The sequence below is a fragment of the Triticum aestivum genome, chromosome 7B (assembly GCF_018294505.1).
Source record: "Triticum aestivum cultivar Chinese Spring chromosome 7B, IWGSC CS RefSeq v2.1, whole genome shotgun sequence".
NCBI lineage: Eukaryota > Viridiplantae > Streptophyta > Magnoliopsida > Poales > Poaceae > Triticum > Triticum aestivum.
The window spans coordinates 594332583-594341505 of NC_057813.1; positions in this window are offsets into that span (position 1 = coordinate 594332583).

Genomic DNA, 8923 nt, shown 5'->3' on the forward strand with positions numbered 1-8923 from the left:
GATGTAGCCCCAGAACATGACAAAGCGCCAGATCTTGAAGAATTTGCCCCTGAAGATATTCCCAATGATCTTCCTTTGCAAGATGATGCTATTCCCGAAGAGAGGCCTATTAGCACTTCAGTCTCTGCCGACCCGCCTGCCAGCTCCGCCTGGATTGAGAAATCCCACAGTCCTGCTGACAAACCGACCGCACCAACACAAACCGGCGAGTCCAAAGACGATGACGTTGTGATTATCGGTGTAGGCCGCCTTGACCCCGGGAATCCTGTCACCTTAACCAAGCATACCATAAAAGAGGATTTTTCCGCTCTGAATAAAGGAAAATGGGATGTTGAACTGGAGACGTATGCTGCTCTGAGTGCCCAAGATCTTCATTCCGGCTATTTAAACCGGCTTTATACTAGCCGTGACTGTGAAGCTGGTCTGGTGAAAATGATGAGGGATAAATTTGAGGTAACTTACTTCTTTACTTTCTGCCATTGTGTCAATCCTCCTAGCCCCCAAGGGTCGGTTTGTAACCTTTGTCAAACCGGGACTTGAATACGATCCTCAACACTTTGAAATCCATCAATATAGCCCCCAAGGGCCGGTTTAACTTAGCATAAGTAAACCGGGGCTCCAATAGAAAACTGTCCTTAGAACATAACTTGATCAAATAGCCATTAGCCCCCAAGTGCCAAGTTGAATACTTGTATTGAGCTTGGGACTTTGCAATCTAGTAATATATAAAAATTGAAGGTGCATTAGCCCCCAAGTATCAGGCGTATAACTTTGTTATGTGGTTGATACTTCAATTTCTTGGACTGCTTGTGTAAAACTAAACGCTGTCTGTATGCAGGCTGAGGTGAGAATCAAGGAGGACCGGATTTCCGATTTGCAAGAGGTCTTGAAAACCCAACAGGCTGAAACAGACAAGGCAAAGGAAGAATTAACCAGCGCCTTGAGCACCGCTGAACAACTGAAGGAAAGCTTCAAGAAAGAGCGGGCTGATTGGGCCACTGAGAAGGCCGCTTTAACCAAAAGAGCGGAAAATGCTGAAGCTGCCCTTAAACCGGTGGTGGATGAACTTACGGCCGTAAAACGGCAAATACACTCCATGACCGCTGCGATCTTTGGTAAGCTCCTTTTAACTCCTGTGATAATTTGAACATGCTGTAGTATAAATCCGGTTTGAGACTGTCCCTATATTGTTGTAGGCGCACGCATCGGGCACTTAGGAAACGATGTGCGGAAGAAACTGAAGGCTGCCTACACCTTAGTGGAACAATTATATACCGGAGCCCAGCGGATCATCACCACAGCCTCTCATAACAAACCGGCACCTTCTTTAATCCAGGACACTCTTAACAGGTTGTCGATGCTTCCGGCCCGGATTGAAGAGCTGAAAAAATCCGCTGCTCGAACCGGAGCTATTAACGCCTTGATCCGGGCAAAGGCATGGGTGCCAGATTTTGACCCTGTGGAAGCAGCTCAAGGCTATCCCAGCTTGAAGGAAGATGGCTCTGAATTTAACGAAGATGGTCTGAGGGTAATAAACCGTGCAGTGCGACCTCTGGCTTGTCAATTAGCTGAAGAGGCAGACTTGATGCATTATCAAACGCAATACAACAATCACAACAAGCGAGTGCCTGCCCCAACTCTTGAAGCGGAGAATCTGATTCCTCCAATCCGTAAGCATACTTACGCTCCTGATATTGAACCGTCTTCCCTGATCCATGAAGAGGCTGTTTTCCAAGCTTTAATGGGAATCGACTGGACCACTGTTGATTTCCAGCCAATGGGTAGAGACGAGGAAGCTGAAGCGGCGGATGATGAGGAGCAGGCTTGAACCGGAAGCCGGTTTGGATAGTTGTCTTTGGCATCTTTCCAAAAGAACAATGATCTTATTTGGGCACCGTGTTGCCTTGTAATAGGATAGTTAAAACTTCTGCCTTGAATATGCCTTCGTGCATAAGTACTGAAGCTTTTGTTCGAAAAACTTCAATTCATATTTCCTGCAGTCAGAAAATTTTTAACTTCGGTGGCGGTTATACCGCCAGCCGGTTTATGATCTTGATATGTGTATCAGTAATGTAACAAATAGGTGATACAAAATACCTGCCATGTCTGGGCATGAAGCTGGCTTAGCCAAGCTTGAAGCGGAGGTTTTATAAACCATTACCGTCAAAAGGGGGGAGCAAACAGCTCCTGTATAAACCGTACTGAATCAATACAAGCCCCCTTGTTACTCCATGATGTTAACAGGAAAAGGTAAACCGGGCATACTTCTCTGGATTAAAGGGGAATCAAATCCATCGGCTGAACCAGAAAAAAGGTGTTTGTTGACATAAAAGAAATCCAACAAAAACAAAGAACAAACAAGCCATGAAAGTAACATGGAAGGAAAGGCAATGATAAAAACCGTTTGCAAAAATATGCTATACTGAGCTGATCAGATGGTGTTACCATGGTCGGACAGGACCAAGCCCCAATAGGAGTGACAATGATTCAAGTCAGCCAGGTCCCCAAATGATTCGTGGCATATATGCCAAATCAAGAGGCGTGGCAATGGTTCGGGTTCGACCAAGCCCCCAAGTGATTTTGTGGCCTTAGGCCGATCAAGAGGCGTGACTGGTTCAGACTTGACCATGTCCCCAAGTGATCTGGTGGCTGTCGCCTATCAAGAGGTGTCGCGTTGGTTCGGACACGACCAAGGCCCCAAGTGATATATAAAAAGCAAATGTCAAGGGGTAAACCGTTGGCCGCTTTAAAAACAGAGCCACTCCATGTAACCACGCATGATAAGAAAGACAGAGACCCCGCTTTAGCTGAGGCTCCGGCTTTATTATATCAAAGATAATATATACACTGTCATGATATGTACATAGATAGAGCCGATGGCTCAAGTGTAGTAAGGCCGAAGATGAGCTATGTTCCACGGCCTGTTGGTCTCCTCCTCTGATGTGCGTGAGTCTTGATTCTCTCGAATATCAATCATATAGTACGACCCATTGTGCAGATTCTTGCTGACCATGAAAGGTCCCTCCCAAGGTGGGGATAACTTGTGCATATCTGTCTGGTCTTGGATGAGTCGAAGCACCAAATCTCCTTCTTGAAAAGTTCTGGTTCTAACCCGGCGACTGTGATAGCGACGAAGATCTTGTTGGTAAATCGTCGAATGGGCAGCCGCTATATCACGCTCCTCGTCCAATAGGTCCAAAGCGTCTTGCCGTGCTATCTCATTGTCCGCTTCAACATAAGCTGCCACACGAGGCGAATCGTGCCGGATATCACTAGGGAGAACTGCCTCTGCTCCGTAGACCATGAAAAATGGTGTGTATCCTGTGGATCGGTTTGGCGTAGTATTGATACTCCATAGCACAGATGGTAGCTCTTCAACCCAACATCCGGGTGTGTCCTTTGCAATGGGACCATAAGCCGGGGTTTGATGCCTCGCAAGATCTCTTGATTAGCTCGTTCTGCCTGTCCATTGGACTGGGGGTGTGCCACTGACGATACGTCAAGTCGGATGTGCTCACGTTCACAGAATTCCCTCATAGCACCCTTGGATAAATTGGTACCATTGTCAGTAATGATAATGTGCGGAAAGCCAAACCGGAAAATCACCTTTTTGATGAACTGCACCGCTGTTGCTGCATCACACTTGCTGACAGGCTCCGCTTCAACCCACTTGGTAAATTTGTCAACTGCCACCAAAAGGTGGGTTTTCTTATCCTTGGATCTTTTAAAAGGTCTGACCATATCCAGCCCCCAAGTTGCAAACGGCCACGTTATTGGGATCATCCTCAATTCTTGAGCCGGCACATGAGCACGCCTTGGAAATTTCTGACATCCATCACACCGTTTAACCAAGTCCTCCGCATCAGCATGCGCTGTCAACCAGTAAAACCCGTGACGAAACGCCTTTGCCACCAGAGACTTTGAACCGGCGTGGTGTCCACAATCCCCTTCATGGATTTCTCTTAAGATTTCACAGCCTTCCTCAGGAGAAACACAACGTTGAAACGCCCCTGATACACTGCAATGATGCAATTCACCATTGACAATCATCATAGACTTGGATCGCCGGACTATCTGCCTGGCTAGAATCTCATCCTCTGGTAACTCCCCCCGGTTCATGTACGCAAGATAAGGAACTGTCCAATCCGGAATAACATGCAGTGCTGCCACCAATTGAGCCTCCGGATCAGGAATAGCCAAATCCGCTTCACCTGGGAGCTGGACTGACGGGTTGTGCAACACGTCCAGAAAGACATTAGGCGGGACCGGTTTGCGCTGAGAACCCAACCGGCTTAAAGCGTCCGCCACTTCATTCTTCCGACGGTCCACATGATCCACCTGATAACCCTTGAAGCAACCCGCAATATTATCCACTTCCCGACGATATGCAGCCATGAGCAGGTCCTTAGAATCCCAAGTGCCAGACACCTGTTGAGCCACGAGGTCCGAGTCACCGAAGCACTTAACCCGGCTTAAGTTCATCTCTTTAGCCATCCGGAGACCATGGAGCAAGGCTTCGTACTCAGTTGCATTATTAGTACAAGGGAACATTAAGCGGAGAACATAACAAAACTTATCACCTCGTGGGGAAGTTAATACGACTCCAGCCCCCGAGCCTTCCAATTGCCTGGATCCATCAAAATGAATAGTCCAATATGTGTGATCCGACTTCTCCTCTGGTGCTTGTAACTCTGTCCAGTCATTGATGAAATCAACAAGTGCTTGAGACTTCACCGCTGTCCGAGGTACATACTTCAGTCCGTGTGGCCCAAGCTCTATAGCCCACTTGGCAATCTGGCCAGTCGCCTCCCGGTTCTGTATGATATCACCCAAGGGAGCTGAACTGACCACTGTGATGGGGTGCCCTTGAAAATACTGCTTCAACTTCCGACTGGCCATGAAAACACCATAGACCAGCTTCTGCCAATGCGGATACCTTTGCTTGGATTCAATAAGCACCTCGCTGATATAATAAACCGGCCGCTGAACCGGATATTCCTTGCCTGCCTCCTTGCGTTCCACCACAATAGCCACGCTAACTGCCCGAGCATTGGCTGCTACGTATAATAATAGTGGCTCCTTGTCGACCGGAGCTGCAAGAACAGGCGGATTGGCTAATTGCCGCTTCAAGTCCTCAAATGCTTCATCAGCAGCCGGACTCCAGACGAAATGGTCTGTCTTTCTCAGCATTTGGTACAAAGGGATGGCCTTCTCTCCGAGGCGGCTGATAAACCGGCTCAGTGCGGTGATTCTGCCCGCCAAACGCTGAACATCATTGATACACTTCGGTTTAGCCAGGGAGGTAATAGCCGTAATCTTCTCCGGATTAGCCTCAATTCCTCTGTTAGACACCAGGAAACCCAGTAACTTGCCTGCCGGAACACCAAAGACACACTTGGCCGGATTAAGCATCATTTTGTAAACGCGCAAATTGTCAAAGGTTTCCTTCAAATCATCTACCAGTGTCTCCTTCTGCCTTGACTTCACTACAATATCATCCACATAGGCGTGCACATTGCGGCCGATCTGTTTATGCAGGCAATTCTGTACACACCGTTGATAGGTGGCTTGGGCACTCTTGAGCCCGAAGGGCATAGATACATAGCAGAAGGCTCCAAAGGGAGTAATAAACGCTGTTTTCTCCTGGTCCTTAACTGCCATTTTGATCTGATGATATCCAGAGTATGCATCCAAAAAACTCAAACGCTCACAACCCGCCATGGCATCAATGATCTGGTCAATGCGGGGGAGGGCAAAAGGATCCGCTGGACAAGCCTTATTAAGATCCGTGTAATCCACACACATATGCCAAGTGCCATTTTTCTTAAGAACCAGCATCGGGTTAGCAAGCCACTCTGGATGGAACACTTCAATGATAAAGCCAGCTACTAAAAGCCTGGCCACTTCCTCTCCAATGGCTTTGCGCCTTTCTTCGTTAAACCGGCAGAGGAATTGTTTCACCGGTTTATACTTAGGATCCACATTAAGAGTGTGCTCAGTGAGTTCCCTCGGTACACCTGGCATGTCGGACGGTTTCCATGCAAAAATGTCCCGATTCTCACGGATGAACTCGATGAGCGTGCTTTCCTATTTGGGATCCAGATTGGCACTGACAGTGAACTGCTTGGACGAATCGCCGGGCACGAAGTCAACAAGCTTGGTCTCAGCTGTCGATTTGAACTTCAGATCCGAATCATGCTCTATAGTTGGCTTCTTCAAAGGGGTCATATCCGCCGGATCAACATTGTCCTTATAATACTTCAACTCCTCCGTGGCACAGACCGACTCTGCATAAGCCGCATCACCTTCCTCACATTCCAAAGCGACCCTACGGCTCCCATGAACCGTTATTGTCCCCTTGTAACCCGGCATCTTGAGCTGTAAGTAGATATAACAAGGCCGCGCCATGAACTTGGCATAAGCCGGCCGGCCAAACAAGGCGTGATACGGGCTCCGGATCTTCACCACCTCAAATGTTAGTTTTTTCGACCGGGAGTCGTGCTCGTCCCCAAAAGCCACATCCAGGGCTATCTTACCAACAGGATATGCAGATTTGCCAGGCACCACACCATGGAACACTGTATTAGACGGTCTGAGATCCTTGTCTGTTAGACCCATTCGGCGGAATGTCTCATAGTATAGTATGTTAATACTGCTCCCTCCATCCATAGGTACCTTGGTGAATTTATAACCCCCCACCTGAGGGTCTACCACTAATGCTAGCTAGCCCGGATTATCAACCCGGGGCGGGTGATCCTCTCTGCTCCACACGATAGGCTCCTCTGACCAGCGTAAGTAACGTGGTAAGGCCAGTTCAACAGAATTCACCGCTCGCTTGTGGAGTTTCCGGTCACGTTTATCCAAGCTTGTTGTGAAAACATGATATTGCCCATTGTTCAACTGTTTTGGCTGGCTCTAATAACCCGACTGCTGCTGCTGCTGCTGCTGCCCGTTCTGATTATTCTGGTTGTTGTGACCCGGCCCATGGAAACCGGATCCTGATCCGCCACCTGACCCGTGGTCGTACCGGAAGGCATTAGAGTTTTTAAACTCCTGCATAATATAACAATCCTTCCAAAGGTGGTTAGCCGGCGCCTCCTTCGTCCCGTGCTTTGGGCAAGGCTGATTCAACAAATAATTCAAACGGTTTGCGTTAGGATTGGGAGCCCCATTACGATTTGCCGCTTTACCTCTGCGCCGCTGCCCCCTGTCCTGTGCATTGGTGTTGGCCACAAAGTCCATGCTGCCATCCGCCTTGCGCTTGCCTCCGTTTCCATGACCCGCCGGTTTGTACTGCTGCTGCTAGGAGTTGCTATTCTTCTTTCCCTTCCCTGCTTCATCATCATCAGTCTCGGGATCCTTGGTACTGTCCGAATCAGCATACTTCACTAAAGCGGCCATGAGAGTTCCCATGTCATTACAGAACCGCTTCATGCGTCCCAGCTTCAATTTTAAAGGCTTAAACCGGAAGTTGCCTTCCAGTGTTTAAGATCGCAGAGTCAGCATTGATCCTGTCAGACGAGTGCAAAACTTCTGAAACGCGGCGCACCCAATGGGTCGTTGATTCTCTGTCCTCCTGGACACAAGCTGCCAGGTCTACTATGGACTTGGGCTGCTTACATGTATCCTTGAAATTCTGGATAAACCGGGCCCGCAACTGGGCCCATGAGCTGATAGAATTGGGCGGCAGGCTCTTCAACCAAGTACGAGTCGTGCCTTCAAGCATGATGGTGAAGTATTTCGCACATGCGGTCTCATCCACATCTAGCATCTCCATGGCCATCTCATAACTCTCTACCCACGCATCGGGAGATAAATCAGCGGTGTAATTTGGCACCTTGCGCGGACCCTTGAAATCTTTGGGCAGGCGTACATTGCGTAAAGCGGGGATTAAACAAGGCACTCCCAAAGCGGATGCAACCCCTGGCCCGGCGGAGATGGTAGGACGAACCGGTGTAAGTTGACCCGCATCATTCTGTGCTACTAACTCGGCCTCCCTTCGTGCCTGGGCCCGGTCCACCACATCCTGAGCATCGCGAACTCCACCGGCAGGGTTATTGCCATGGGCCGCTTCACGGCCTCGCGCATTGCTTGATATGGCCGGTTCATCCATGCACCTGCTATAGCTCCGGCTTGGACGGGGCGTGGAGTGAATCCGATCACGGCTGTGCGAATATGCTTCCTGCTGAATCAACGCGGTCCGGAGAAGCTCCTTAACCCGGCGCGTCTCTATCGCTTGCGGAGAGTCCCCTTCGACTGGAATAGCCTCTAATCGCACGGCAGCTGCAACAAGGTTGTCCATAGGATTAGAATAATGACCCGGGGGCGTCTGGACCGACGGAGGAACCACAATGTTCTATTGTGGAGGCTCCATCAGGCGAGGTTGGACCGTCGCCCCTGGTCCTGGTGCCTCAATCCGGTTTGTCTCCAGGTACTGCGGCGGATTACTGGGTCCAGCTCCTGGAGTGTGAAAGAGATTTCGGGGGTCAAACCCTAACGGCAGGCGCGATCTGTGCTTCCGCTTCAAAACCTCCTGTGATGCGTTCTGGTAAAGCATGAGTTTATAGGCCTGGGCATCCAAAGCGGCCCGCTCTGCAGCCATCCTGTCTTTTTCTGCTGCCAGATCCGCTTTGGCTTGCATGATCTGCTCTCTCACCTTTGCAATCTCTGCATCATGGGCCTCCTGATCCGCCGGATTGGCCTCTGCCATAAGCGCGGCTAGTGCATCAAACAGATCCGATAGGACTTGAACCGGCGGGCGCACAAGGCCTCCTACCCCTGCTGCTGCTGCCGCTGCTGATCTGGAGAGCATTGCTGCGGCGGTCGAAGAGTGATTCGCCGCCTGTGTGCCGGCCATGAATATTCCAACCCGGTTGACTTGGCCTGGGGGATCCGGAATACTGTTGCCATCGGAACAGCCCCT